This window comes from Callorhinus ursinus, unplaced genomic scaffold (assembly GCF_003265705.2).
Source record: "Callorhinus ursinus isolate GAN/ISIS: 27379988/994484 unplaced genomic scaffold, GSC_fseal_2.0 scaffold1, whole genome shotgun sequence".
Taxonomy (NCBI): domain Eukaryota; kingdom Metazoa; phylum Chordata; class Mammalia; order Carnivora; family Otariidae; genus Callorhinus; species Callorhinus ursinus.
This window is the reverse complement of record NW_027397063.1, coordinates 142,332,316-142,347,791: the sequence shown is the minus strand read 5'-3', so window position 1 is coordinate 142,347,791 and position 15,476 is coordinate 142,332,316. Positions and strand designations below refer to the sequence as shown.

At 44.9% G+C, this 15,476-nt stretch overlaps 1 long non-coding RNA gene across 1 annotated transcript in view; it reads left to right on the top strand.

Moving 5' to 3' along the window:
• Positions 1-15,476, top strand: part of LOC112833440 (uncharacterized) — a 47,846-nt gene that overhangs the window by 25,069 nt on the left and 7,301 nt on the right. Inside the window, exon 2 of the long non-coding RNA XR_012381109.1 lies at positions 10,485-10,720. This is a non-coding gene — a long non-coding RNA (uncharacterized lncRNA). The remainder of the gene's footprint in view (positions 1-10,484; positions 10,721-15,476) is intronic.

The following is a 15,476-nucleotide window of genomic DNA, read 5'->3' as shown; positions in this document are numbered from 1 at the left end:
TTCCTCCAGAGCGAGTGATCCCAAAAGAGTATAGTAGAAATACAACGTCTTTCACCATCTAGCTTCGGAAGACATATACCGTCACTTCTATAAAATCCTATTGGTCTCACCAGCCATAATTCAATGTGGATGGGAATGATACAAGGGCATGGATACCAAGAGGAAAGAATCACTACGGGGCCATCTTGAAGGCCGGCTACCACAGATGGAGACCAGACATGGATTGTTGTGGGGCCTGGTGAGATTAATTGGCCTCAGGGTTGCAAACAGAACTCTGATGTAAATCTGTTTCATGGACTCACTGGTATATTTGGGGTCCCCAGTAGAGTTGTGTTAGGCCCTCAGCACCAGTACATCTTCGTGCAGACTTCGAGGTGGATGCAGGAAGAGGCCTAGCAATGTGGAGAATTTTTTCTGTGAGGACCATGGGCTGGGACAGGCTGAGGCCTGCCATTGTTGAGCCTATTTCAAACACAGTCCCCTCCCCTGGAAGGTACACAATGACAGGACCTAGAAGCCTGTGTGACAAGACAGAAGTAGCATCATTATCAGAATGTAAGAGGTGTGCTTACCCTGATTCAGTGTGACCTTAATGATTAAGGTTTACCTCTTTTGACCTCTGAGATTTTGTTTTTTCCAGTAGTAAAATATGCAATTTGGGAAAAATGTTTTTACTTTCAATTTTGTGTGTCATAAATCTATAAGAGCTTAAAATGGTGTATACAACACCTCCTATAATGTCTGAAGATCTGAATTAAATTTGTGGAAACAACTAAAATTTTCTGGTTAATCATCTTTTGAGGAATTCGCCGCTGCTGCCATCTTGTGGCCACTTAGAATAATAACAACTAGAGTGTTGCCTTTGGGCTTAGGAATCACCCACAAGACAATGCCCAGAGTTCCTCCTCCTACACCCCAACCAATGGTCCTCTGGATTCCGAATGGACATTTCCTATGCAGGATGCCAATTTGCAAGGCAGTCTATACCTACGTTGTAAATATTTGAGTATTAGAAAGTTCTTTCTGATACTGAGCCAAATTCTGCCTTGGTCTCATTTCCATCCAACCTGTCCTTTTCCTATTGTGTATTTTTTTTCATATCTGAAGGCAGTTGCTTATCATATTTCCACATTTTTTATTCCTAGACTATTTCAGCTCCTCTATCCCTCTTTACATGATACGATTTCCAGAGGCCTCATCATCCTGTGCTTCTCTCTCAGGTCAGATTCCCTAGAAGCAGAATCTGAAACAGGGGTTCTAGTGCAAGTGATTTACTGGAGGCGAGCCCTCAGGGTACACCTGTAGGGAAATAAGGGATGCTGGATGGGAAAGGGGACAGAGCTGAGCAAGTATGTGGTTTCAGCTGGAGACTAGGCTGAGGGTGATCCCCAGGGCTCTGGAGCATGAATAGCACCACAGAGATCTCACCATGAGATGTGTGGTTCAGCCTTTTGTATTCTGTGCCACTCAGTCACTAGCTCTGGGAGTGTGGGGAGTTAGGAGCAACCTTCTTGAGTAAAGTGGTTCCTGTTCCCGTTGTAAGGGGTTCTCAGGAACAAGGTACAGTTGGGCGCTGTTAGCAGCCAACAGTCATGGTTTGTGGGGAATGGGTGCCCAGAAAAGGGGATCTGTCTACCTTCTGCTAAGATCCTGTCTCAGTCGTAATACTCAGACCAAGACCCACATATTCCAGACGCAGTCTGACCTGTAAAATTCGAGGGGGCCATTAAATCCCATTCTTCTTAGCCCAGGATCCATAATTTAGGCTCACTCTGGGGGCTGTGCTAATCTAACCCCTAAGATGTTTTCCATGTAAAATTGTTACCAAGCCAAGTGTCTTCCATCAGTGCGTATGGCATGGTGAATATCAGAAGCAAAAGCACTTTTATTACTTTAAAATATCATGTTGATGTTTTAAGTTCACATTCTAGCTGGCTGAGTTCTTTTTGAATCTAGATTTTGTTGCCTAACCCAGCACTGCCTGCTCTTACCCACAGATATAAGTGTATCTCTTGGTTGACTTTCAACTTTCTTGTCCATTCTTGACACTTAATGGTTGGTCATCTCTCAATATTTGGCTCTTCTGATGTCTGGCTCATTGCCCCTGCCTGACAATTCCTATTCTGTTGCTGCAGCCCATTCAGCATCCCCTTCTAACTTTGGTTAAAAATGGATAGAAGCATTCCTGAAGCCAGGGCTCAAGAGAGTCTGCCAAGGTCTCACAGAAACCCGAGTTCGAGATAAGCAAAGAGTCAGGAACCCAGCTAGATTTCAAGGCTATACTGAGTGACCAACGCTAAAAACTCAGGGATATCAGCACAGTAGCCCTGAGCCTTTTGGGTAGCTTGACAGGAGGTAGAGAGGTGTCTGAGAATAACGTAGGGAATGTATTCAACTAATATTAAACTTACTTAAGTGCATTGCAGAGTGGTGTATGATTGCCTTGAATTTTACAATGTGTAGAGAATTACCCTTGATAATTGGTCTCCTTCATTGTCTAGGATAATGTTTTCCATGTATCCAACTGCAGCATCACTTTCAGTGTCAGATCCAGAGAACATAGGCAGCATGATGCTTTCTCCTTCCCTCCATCTATGAACTGGGATGGAGAGGTCACCCTCATCTGTGACCCTGATTGAGGTGTTGGTCAGCCTCCGCTCCCCAGGCCTCCATCAGTAGAAGGGATACGTGCTGTCAGTGGTCCTGCTAACATATTTCTCTCTGCCAGCCTTGTCCAGAACTAGTAAATCCTTTCCCCCAGAGGGCACATATGAAATGAGTCACCATGAAAGGCAGATCAGTTAGGAAAGGCCAGGGATCACCTAAAATCACCTCCTGTACCCTAAAGATATGTGTGTCCCATCCACCATTTGGGAAACACTAACTTGCAGCATATATCCTGGAGAATCATCTAACTATTCCTTGGTAATTCCATCCTCCAGGCCCTGAGTCACTTCCAGACCAAAGACCTAAAAACCTTGAGAATAATGAGACAGAGTGGAAACCACAGTAGAAACTTATTGTATTAATTACCTTTGGATTGTGAAATACCCTTTTTTCCCCCTAGTTAGAGCCATGGGGCTTTACATATAACATATCCTCTCGTATTTGCTACTCTGTTCACCAAATTCAGTAGGTCTTTACATACTTGGGCTCTCTTTACAAAATAACTTAAATTGTGGTTTTCACAGCAAGCAGAGATTCCAGGAGCAAGGGACACACTCCAAATGCTGATATGAGGCAAATTCCATACTGGGATGATTCAATCCAGGCCCTTGATTTCAGAGTCGCTATGTCTGCCTACATTTAAAACAGGTGATTATTTTTAACTAGGCAAAAGCATTCAAGTTAGAAAAGGTCACAATGAAGACTAAGTTCCCTTCTCATTCCCTCTCTTGGTTCCAGTTCCTTTCTCCAGACGTCAATGTTATTGCCAGTTTCTCGAGCGTCTTTAATCGTGACTATCCTTCTAAGTATATGTTCATTGTGCTGTACACATCCTTTATCCATAATTCTTTGAAATAATGTTCCAGTAAAATCTTAAGAAACCTGTGTTTCATGTCACCTGTCTTAGTTGGGGTTTCCTCAAAAGCAGAAACTGAAACAAGGAAGGACTTGGGTGAAGCGCTGAATTAGGGAGGTGGTCAGTTTCAGCATGAAGGAGTGGAGGCAAAAAAGAAGGGAGAAGAACTAAGATAAGAACATCTGCAGTGAAGGTAGAATCAAGAATTTTATCTTGGAAGCGTGGCTGGGTGGATCAGTCTGTTGAGCATCTGCCTTTGGCTCAGGTCAGGATCTCAGGGTCCTGGATTTGAGCCCTGCATCAGGCTCCGGGCTCAGGAGGGAGCCTGCCTCTCCCTCTGCCGCTCCCTTCATCCCCCTGCTTGTGTGCTATCACTCTCTCTCAAATAAATAAATAAAATCTTAAGAAAAGAATTTTATTTTAGATATATTAAATTTTGAAATGATCTTTAGACACCCAATGAAGAATTGAAGCAGGCACTTGGCAAAAAGAGTCAAGTTATTTGCTTGGATCTGATCACTATCTAGTTGCTCCAGCAACAAGTCCCTCCTCTGACATATTCTCAGTCACTGCCCAGGCTTTCTTTCCCTGGGATTGATGTCGGTTAACTCGAGACTGAGCGTTGTATCAGACTCCATTTAGCAGTATGGAGAACATAAACAGCTAGGCTTTACTGCTGGTGGCAGTTGCTCTCCAGATGCCAGAATCACCCCTGAGACCTGTTATTGCATTAAAAAAATGGTCCCAGATGCTGCTTTCCACAAATTTCATACTTACGTCTTCTTAGATGTTTTTCAGTATATTAGCTCATAAAATGGAAGCCATTACCACACTCGTTTATTTTTCATGAAGTGTTCTATCAGGAATGTGGATTCATTAAGTGAAGCTGAAAGTCATATTAATAATGCATGTTAAGTACAACTGATAGGCACTCTTGTCATCTTAACATCTCCGAGAGTGTTAGACCCAGGAGGTGTACATGTGGCAACATGGTCATGCGCTGCATCCCTTCTGCAGGGAGACTGGTAGTGAAGGGACCAGAGGGGAATCTTTAGCTTTCAGCTAAAGAAACCACTAGGTTTCTTCAGTATTAACCAGCAGAAAAACCATCCGAGGGTGACTCTAACTCGGTAGGCCACTTTTTCACCCTCCCTTCCTTCCCAGTGTATCGGACAATGACCGAGCCCTAGAATCTGCATATTACTAAGCCCTCTTACTGATTTTCATGTAGGTGGTTCACAGAACACTGTAGGAGAAGCTAGCCTAAAGAAACCTGTAACCGATAACTGTGGTTGTCTCGCTAACGTCCATTTTATCCCGCTCCCGGCCCATGCACGAAGAAGGGAAGTTGTGTTTGGTATCCACCCTTCTCTGCTCCTCCACAAGCTCCAGGAGAGGCGGGCCACCCACCCACAGGGAGGGCCTGATTGGTCTATGGCAATCACGGTTTTCCTTCCCCCTTTTCAGGGATTGGCTTAGACATGGCCACGTGATACAGTTCTGACCAATGAAACTGAGGAGCAGGCGGCCGGAGGCTTCTGGGAAAGATTTTCTTGCTCCTAATACAAGACTCAGTGGGGAAGATGGTCTTTTATTTATTTATTTTTTCCCTTGGACGTGGCTGTATCCAGGTGTGGAGGCTGGCACTGGGATAGCCGCCTTGTGACAATGAGAGGGGGACTAGCACAAGGGTGAGGCCTGCCCACCAGGGTGACAGAGCGGCCAGATGTCATTGAGTCACAGAATTACCCTGGAGCTGTCCTATCCTTGGACTTTCAGGTATTTCCTTGTTGTTCAGCCGGAGAAGTTTCAGGTTCTTGTATGTTTCCCGCTAAAAACATTCTGACAGGTCCCGAATTCGTATGTGCACTTTTGATTCAGGGTTTAAGCTTTCTGTAACCTACTACTGAAGAATTGTAACATAGCGTCTTCGTGGGCTCCCTGGAAGCAGGTTCTGAGATACGAGTTCGAGCGTACGTGATTTATGGAGGTTGTGATCTCAGGACAAGCCCGTAGAAGAGGAGGGAGTGAGCGAGGATAAAAAGGGAAGAGACAAGCAGTCTCAGGCAAAGTCTATCCTCAGCCTGATCCATGGGAGGTCCTGGATCTGCACAGTCTTATATGGTAACTACCACCTACATGCAGCTATTTACATTTACATTAATCAAAAGGAATTAAAATTTAAAATTCAGTTTCTTCGTCTCCTGTCAAGTGCTCAGTTAGCCACATGGGAGCCGGTGGCTCCCATACTGAACAGAGCAGACAGAAGCGTTTCCATCATCACAGAAAATTCTACCGGACAGCTCTGTGGAGTGTAAATGATAACACACAGTTGCCCCACCCTGATGCTCTTGCACTGCAGTGTTGGTCAGTCTTTGCTGCCCTGCGGGGAGTGGTGAGGTAACCCCTCCAGGGAGATCCAAGGAGGTGGCTCCTGTCAGCCAAGGGCAGTACCTCAGAACGGAGCACGGAAGGTCGCAGCACCCACAGCCGCTCCAGATTGGCCATTAGGTAAAGGGACCTAGGTGAAATACCAATAATGACTACCGCCGTGGTGTCAAGCAAGCATGAGCTGGGATGCAATACTTGTGGCAGAGTGATTAGGCTAATCCAGAATCTGGGAATTCACCATCTCCTGGGATTACTCCTAGGGAGCACCTTTGGTCCATAGCCACCCCTGGGTCAGATGTGTACCAACTCCAGAGATACTCAGATTTCAGGGGAGACAATGGGGGCTCAGAGAGCAGCCTCTAAGGGAGAAAGGCACATGGCCCAGTGAGTAAGACCTACAAAAAGCGCCCGAGTGTCAAAGAGGGGTGGTGACTCTGCACAGAACCTGGAGCTGCTGCCACATCTAGCCCCTGTGCCCTACTAGAAAGAACATGAGGGTATAAATTCTTATTAAGTGCTCATTATGCTTCCATAACACGTTGTCCTATGTTTTACATCTGTCTACTCTTTGTTTACCTCTTCCTATGACACCATTTTTGTAATGCCATCTTCCATAAAGAGAATAGCAGATAATTCAGTCTTTTATCTTGCATGGTTTATCAACATGTTTTATTATTGCTGCTTTAGAAACATTTCTTTTAGCTCCACAGTTTGTTAGGGAAAGTGACACATCCGTACCTTCCTCCTCGGTTCCTTGATCAGGAGTTAATTCCTCTCGAGGGGAAAGTCCTCAGGTAACACAAGCCTGTGATTTCACTCTTCCTTGACCTCCCAAAAGCTGCTGCCAGAGTGGCCGGTCTAGCTCAGATCAGGTCCTCACTGCCCTGAGCACCTGTTCCATCACTGGTTTGGTCCCTGAAAGCAGGGTGGTGGTGGTGGAGCAGGGGGAGATAGCGTGAGCCTAAGTCGTAGTCACCCCTGAGCAGGAAGCAAAGGAGCTTCTCATTCCAGATTCTTCTCCTTGGGTCAAAGATAGAACCCAGAGACTAAGTGACCGTAGTGGTGTTCTATTCACCTTTCCTCAGTGCACAACAGCCCAACTTCCAACTGTGGGCACCTGTAACTTTGTCTGAGGGCTGTACTCTGGCCACGGAAGGCCATTTTGCTCACCTGTGTGGTAGGCCGCAGGTGTCCAGAAAGTGCTGTCCTTCCCCTCACCTGAACCCTACTCCCCACTAGTCTTCAACCAATGATTAATGGAAGTTAGTGTATAAATACCAAAGATCCTCATCCCTTGGATAGGATACTTGAGTGTGAATCTACATGGGCTCTGAGTGCCCCATCATGATTGAGCTCTAGTCGTCCTCATGGTAACTGGCTTGATAATGTCTGAGCTCCCTTTATTTGACTGCCTTTCCCATACTGTCTCACTTCCCCTCTTACTGGTGGTTTTTGTTTTTTTGGCTCCTAAATGAACTACTTGTATTTGAGTCATTGTCTCAGCATCTGCTCCCGGGGAAACCCAATGAATATCCTAGGTAAAGTCCACCAGGCCAGTTGTCACTGGAGACTGCTGCCCAACCTGAGCCCTAGGACCATCATCAGGGCACAGGGGCTGAAGGGGAATGCCTTGTCTCCCCCTCTGCTGAATAGTTAGTTTTATTCTGGAGTGAAGATTATTAGCAAATGTATGAGGCATACAACATGCCAGTTGCTCTGTATCACTCCCCCCCCCATCACTCTTATTAGCTATAAAGCTGATACTTTGTTCTCCAACTCCTGTTGTTTATTTCTAGGTTGGCTGAGAACTTGAAAGGAGAGTAGGAGGTTATTATTATTTTTTTTAAAGATTTTATTTATTTATTTGAGAGAAAGAATGAGAGAGAGAGAGAGCATGAGAGGGGGTTGGGTCAGAGGGAGAAGCAGACTCCCTGCCGAGCAGAGAGCCCGATGCGGGACTCGATCCCGGGACTCCGGGATCATGACCTGAGCCGAAGGCAGTCGCTTAACCAACTGAGCCACCCAGGCACCCGAGAGTAGGAGGTTATTAATTGAGTCTCCTGAAACTGTTGCAACAAGCATGGTAGAAAGGTAGCAATTCAGGATGAGCAAAATCCAGGTAGATGGGTCAGAGGGTGGCTAGATGCCGGTCCACAGAGGAGGAGGCAGAATGAGGTAGTAGGTGGCATACCGGAATAAGAATTCAGGAACAGAGACAAGGCAAAAACCAAATAATCAGAGCACTTGGGGATGCTGGGGATGTGATCCTGTTGATGAGACCAGAGCTCATTGCTTAGCTTGTATCTTTAATCTTCTCTGCCAGGGTTCATGAACCATGAGGGGAACTCGGCTGCTCTAAATGACTTCAAATCTGTTCTGTTCCAGACAAGTTAGAGAACAGGTATACAGGTCAGGGCTCTATCAGTTACAAGGGATAGAACCTAGGGTGTCATAAAATGGAACTGTGGACTCATTGCCAGTAGGACTCTCTCTCCATCCAATTCTCAACACCCTTTGTCCCGCTTTTCTTTGCATGTTCATCTTATTCTCTCCACAGGCAGGCGTTTAGGACACTTTTAATCCCCCAGCACCTTTAATCCCCAAGTTTACCAATGTCAGCAGAAAGGGGTCTGTGTTCCCAGGAAGGACACTGATAGGTGCTGCCTAGACCTTATGCCCATTTCATGGCCCAGCATATAACAGGCAATCAGTAAATATTCTTGAATGAACGAATAACATCATCATGGCCCATGTGGTGGATATAGCCCCATTGTTATATATTAATAAATTGTAGTTGATGTTTCTATCTCGAGATCCTGGTTCATGTGCACGCACTTGCTTCCCAGAGATGTCTGCTCTTGGAGTGTTGAGGAAACAGTCTCTGAGCCTGCAAGGCTGAGAGTTTTGCTAAATTCAGCTCGGTTAGTAAATGCCACCCTGGGAGGTCTCCTGGACCACAGTCTGCTCTACTTTCTCAGGTATCAGTCTGGACTATGCTGTTGATGGAATTTATGCCTGTTGCTGTTTGAATCTTCACACTGAGAACTTAACTATGAAACATAGTTTTCAAACTTATTTTCACAGTATCATTGTGAAGTCATTGTCAGATAAGGTCTTACTGTCTCTATTCACTAACTAGGAAAGTCCAAGCATACATTGGGTAGGTTGCTATTTTCCAGGATTTCTTTTCCAGAATGTGAGCTCCCTGAGTATCCATGAAAATGGGTTCCATAGTCAATTATGTTTAGGAAACCTTTGATCGATTCACAATGCATGCTAGTATATTAAAGGTTCTGAAAGAAACTATAATTATGAAACTTATATGAACTGAGCTCATTTTAATGTTGAGCGAAAAGATTTTGCAAAACTATTGGATGCTAAACCTTCTTGCATCCATCTTCTCTTGTTCCCTCCTGTTTTCCCCGACTATCTCTTTCCACCTAAAACCAGTCCCTTCATCTATGCCCAGCATCTTATCTCCGCCCCCGCCCCCATCCTCAGGAATCTTCTTTTCTTTTTTTGCTGCAAGAAATCTTTTATTGTTTCCATTTGGTCCCAGGCTTGGGAGGGTTCCAGGGTGGTTAAAAAGCTGCAGGGAGGGGCACCTGGGTGGCTTAGTCAGTAAGCGTTTGCTTTCAGCTCAGGTCATGAAACCAGGGTCCTGGAATCGAGCCCCGTATTGGGCTCCCTGCTCCTCGGGAAGCCTACTTCTCCCTCTCCCACTCCCCCTGCTTGTGTTCTCTCTCTCGCTGTCTCTCTCTCTGTCAAATAAATAAATAAAATCTTAAAAAAAAAAAAGCTGCGGGGAGAAGTTTGGGCAGAAACCCTGACACCAGGGGGGTACCAAAGGGGCCACTGATCCCCCAAAGCACCTAGTTGTGCTTGCAGGTGAGCCTTATAGAAGGGATACTCACCCACCCAGCACGAGGGCCGGCCAGCCTGCAGAGGTGTGTCAGGTGGTTGACCATCTTCTTGATGAGTTTCACCTCCTCATCTAGGAAGCTGTTCTCTAGGAAGTTACAGAACCCACAGCATGCAGATCCAGAAGGGCCTGGTTCACGTTCTCCTCCTGGATCATAGCAGCTTCCCTGGCGTCCAAGCTTTTACCACACTTATCCTGGGATGGCTTCTGCGTGTCCCGGAAGAGGGCACGGCTCCTGCTCTTATGGTTCTCCTTGGCCAACTCCGGGAGTAAGCGGCGCACGTTCTCCAGAGCCACATCATTGGGTTGAAATAGAAGCCCAGAGAGAGAGGTAGGGATGGGAGGCCCACAGATGCGTGTTGACAGGTGGTTGACAGCGGCTTCCACCTTGCTGGTATAATTCTGACAAATCTGGGAGTTCATGGTTGGTTGGCAATAAAAAGCTATGCGCACACACACACACACACACTCACAACATTGTTGGCTGATCCCGGAGGCAGAGGATGGCTGAGACGATGGGATGGCTGGAAGAGAGGTTGGAGGGTGGTTGGAGGCTGAAAGAAGGCATGTCCCTGGGTCCCATCCAAACACTTGAAGCAAGAGATAGATCTGGGGGACTGCCAGGGTGCATCTCTTTATCTCTTTCAGGATCAACACCTTCTCCCTCCTGGATCTTTCCAGTCAGCATTTCCACAAACTCAAGAGCCTAAATCCTTGCTTTCAATGTGGTCAATGAAGCAGCATCCTCAACATCACCTAGGAGCCGGCTACAAATGCAGAATCTCAAGCTCCACCCCAGCCTGCTGATTGTCTGCAGTTTAACAAAATCTCCAGGAGATCTGTATGCACATTAATGTGCTCTAAACCACAACCAAGATTCTCTGGTAAAAATGCATATCACATCTTATCTAATCTCCACCAGAAACATCCTGTTCTCCCAGATTCTTTCCCACCCTCCCTCGCTTCCACTACTGCTAATTTCCTAAAATGAGTTTTCCAAGGACCCTCTTTGGTAAACACTGGGCAGTCATTTGTCCCAGCTTTGTGACAGCACCTGACTCCCTTGCCCTGTGAATTTTGCACTATGTGATCAGAGTACAGAGTCCACTTGAGGATTTTGAGCTCTGATTTGTTGCAGAAATGACATTCTCAGAGTCAGTCATTTTCCAGTTTGTTCTCAGGTATACTCTCCGCTCTTGCTATTGCAAGGGGCCCACCCTACAACTGTATTTCCAGGCTCCCTTGCCAACTGGGTGCTGCCAGTGGGAAGCACTGGCGGAAGATTGAGGGTGGGAGGATAGGAGTGTCTCCATGGAGGCGGCACCACTTTTGCAGTTCTGGTCCTGCTCCTGGACTCTATTAACACTGCCTCCTGCCCTTGGTCCTCCAGCTCCAGGGATCATAAGAGCTCCCTGCTCTTACCAATCTCTCTGTGGCCTCACCATCCCTTGTTTGGGTTTTTGATTTTCCCAGTACTTACATAACTAGTTCCCTACACCTGTGATGGCTTATGCTTTCCTGAGTGACTACTCTGACTGATACATGGAAGTATCAGAAAATGGAGTTTGGGGGAGGGAGAACATTTGAGAAATAGGCAAATTCTTTTTTTCTTTTTTTTAAAGATTTTTATTTATTTGAGAGAGAGAGAGGAGGGACAGAGAGAGAGAGGGAGAATCCCAAGCAGATGCTGGCCAAGCACAGAGCCCAATGTGGGGCTTGATCCCATGACCCCAAGCCCATGACCCAAGCTAAGAATCAAGAGTTGGACACTCAACCAGTTGAGCCACCCAGGACCCCTAGAGAAACAGGCAAATTCTACTTGACTCGACAGAAAACCTTGAAGTCCAGGCCCACGCAATGGGGCCCAGGAGGCAATGACAGCATATTTGTGTCATGAGTTCTTACCTACCATCACTCCAATAGTACATTCCTTTGAAAGCTAATGTCCTCTACTCTGGGGCGTGTGGGAAAGTTTTATGAATAGGGAAAAGGGCAGTTACAGAGGACAGTCAATCTCCCTGCACATGAGTGACTCTGGTTGTAAGTCACAAATAAATCAGTGCTGTTGTGTAGTTGCCTGGGGCGGGGTCAGAGGAGTTGTCTCACAACAGAAACCTCTTCATCTGGGAACAGGTTGGGAACAACTCTTTTGGCTGCATGCGTAACCGGTCTGGGTTGGACCAGCTGCTGAGTTGTCATAGTTGGTGGTTGGGGCCTATTGTCAAATGTCAATATTTTCACAATCATCCCACATTGCCGAGCTACAGCTCGCCCTGGCATCTGTCCCTTGGCCCTGGGAGGACAGGCAATTCTTTCATACATAATGGGAAAAGATACAAGAGAGACTGTCTTTTTCTCTCAAAGACTGTTAAAGTAGAAGGCCAGTGCGCTCTGAATAATGCCCTTTCAAATGGAAGAAGAATAGAATTCTAGAATCACATACTCCTGGAACAGTTAGAGATGGCAATTTACTGAGTATGTTTTTTGCAAGAAGATTCTGTAATGAAATGTAAGCCTCAAAGTCAGAAATAGTGTATTTACTCAGAATATTGCATGTTTGTATGTGTATGTATATGTATGTTATCATCCTTCAAGTGTCCCATGATCAAGATGACAATTATACCATGCCTGGAAATATAGACAGAGCTAAGGCTGAGAGTGCAGGGCAGGTAGGAATTGCACGCATAAGGACGCTCATCAACCAAGGTGTTTCTCCATTCCTTTTCCTCTGGAGGTTAAACCAGGAACTGCCGGTCTTGGGCACTCCCCTTGGAGAGCTGCTGAACAGGTGTGTGGGGCATAGTCTAAGGTGAGAGCACTCTGTGGGAAGGAATGCTTCTTTACCTTTCACAAGCTGAAGACACAGCTTAACCTGGAGGTGGGGCAGTAGAGATTTTGGCTGAGACTAGAGGCCCCAACTATCTGCCCCGTGTGAGGAGAGGTGATCCGACACACTCCTGGCTGCCATGGGAATCATGGAGGGCAGTTGGGGGCCCTGGTAGCAGGTGGGCACACATGGTTTCTCCTCTAAAAGTCTAAAAGGTGCAGCCGGGAGCATCCCAGCCCCTCACAAATGTGGGACACTTGTTCTTTTGTCCCTGAAACTCAGGCCTCATTCTTTTTAATAATGCCTCATTGACTTTGATTTTATTCATCTCTTCCTATAGGAGCCTCATTCCTGCAAACCCTGGTTAAGATACATATCCTTAGCTTTTGTTGAAAACAAATTTCCATGGTTAAGAAAATGTCAGTTAAAAAGTGTATTTTTTTAGTGTTGGTTTTTTCGTTGTTTGTTTTTGGTTTTGTTTTTTTAGATCTAATTGGCTTTATTAAGCAATTCATGAATCGGGCGGAATCCCATCTAGCAAATAGAGAGATGCTCCCTAGCTCTGATTTTCTTAAATTACAAGTGTGATCCTTTACAAATTGATGACAGAAAAAGCTTGATAGTTTATGATCCCCTTCCTTCTTCCTAAGGAGGCGGTCCCTAATCAACCAGAAGTTCTTCTGTTTGCTCAGTTCCAAATCAACTTCCCTGTAGCAATTTGCCTCTCCTGCCCCTGAGGACAGAGTTAAGTGTTAGATGTGGGAATGCAAGATTAGAGAGGTGGGACAGAGGGGGCCCTACTTCAGGAATGAGACAGAAATGGCTGGAGGCCCAGGCCGAGGAAGCTGAGCCAAACCGGGCTGACCTATGCAGGGGGAGATTAAGACATCCACCCAGACGGCAGCAGATAGGGTGGTTTGGGGAGAAAAGATACGTTTAATAAAATGATTCAGAGTAAAATAGTGTGCACTAGAATGTGTAAACTGTAACCTGGGTTCTCCTTAGAAAATCTAGATTTTGGAAATTCTAGATTCTGAAGTGAAACATCCAGTTTTTGCTATTGCATAGAGAGGAGTCTGTTTTCCTTTGGAGAGTCAGTTGAAGTATATATTGTTCTGAGATATAGGCAGGAAGGGGACAGTGCCTGCCTCTGGGGCTCATCCACATGGCTATATATAAAATATATATATGTATATTATATATACATTTTAAATATTCAAAACATACAGAAACACACAAAGTAAAAAGTGAAATTCCCCCCACCCCCCGTTTTGATGAATTATACTGTTCAGGGTTAACCCATCCACAACTAATAGTTTGGTGTGTATCCTTAAGTATTTTTCCTAAGCATTTGTGGACACATACACGATTGATTAATTATTTGGTTCAAAAAGAATTCGAGGTTGAAAACAATTTCCCTTTAAAATTGTGAAGATAGTGTTCCATTGCCTACCTCTTTCTGAACGTGTTAAAAGTAATTTTTGGATAGTTAATACATGCTTGGGATATGAATTCAAAAGATAGAAAAGCATATGAAAGTAAATGTCCTCACCATTGATACTTCCAGCTGCTTAGTTTTCTTCACTTAGTTTCCTTTCCTTCACGTCATTGGTTTTTTTATGTATCTTTTGAGATGTATTTTGTGATATCTATGCCTTTATAAATATATATACATGCATATATGTAGAAACATATGAAATTACCATTTTGAAGTTAAAAAATCAGCAATTTCATGAGACTCAACATAACATATATGTGTATACAAATACAAATTTTTTCGAAGATTTTATCTATTTCCTAGAAAGAGAGAGAGTGCATGAGCAGGGGAAGGGCAGAGGGAGAGGGAGAAGCAGACTCCTCGCTGGGCACAGAGCTGACGTGGGGCTCAACCCAAGGACCCCGAGACCATGACATGAGCTGAAGTCAGACACTTAACTGACTGAGCCATCAGGCGCCCCACGAATACAATTTTTTTTTAAAGATTTTATTTATGCATGAGAGAGAGAGAGAGAGAGAAGCAGAGGGAGAAGCAGGCTCCCAAGGAGCAGGGAGTCCGATGTGGGACTCGAGCCGAAGGCAGACGCTTAACCATCTGAGCCACCCAGGCGCCCACGAATACAATTTTTAATGCCATTAAAAGTAGCATGCTGTATGCGGTGTAGTGCACTTTGATACCTCACGTAACAAAAAATCTTGAGATCTTCCCACATTCGTATGTATAGAGCTGCCTCATTTTTTAAAAATCTTTTGTGCCTATTATTTTCATGGTAAACTATTTAATTATTTTAAAACTTACATACAGTAAAATTGAATTTTACTTTTGGTATACAGTTCTCTGAGTTTTAACGTATGTGTAGATCTGTATACCCACGACCATCATCAGGAAACAAGTATTTCAAGCATATCCATGTAAGCACTACCAATAGCAAAGATAGAGTGCTACCCTCAGGTACCCTAGGATCTTCCCGCAATCTCCCCTCCTTGTTGCAGTGCCTTTTCTACACCCCAAGACAATATTTTCCTTGACTTCCAATGCCATAGATTAGTTTTGCCTGCATGGAATCAGGCAATTCAGGCAAATCAGGCATGCAATCAGGCAAATAGTATACATTCTGTTGTTTGCCTTCTTTTGCTTAACATTATATAAGATTCATTCTGTTGCCATGTGATTACTACAGAGCAATGCATTGCACAATATTTCCTTATATTATGGCATTTTTTGACATGCAGAATTAAGAAAAAACATATAGATTGATAAATTCAACTTTGTTTATTATAATGGTTTCTGTGTTTGTGTTATACTTAAAAAGAAG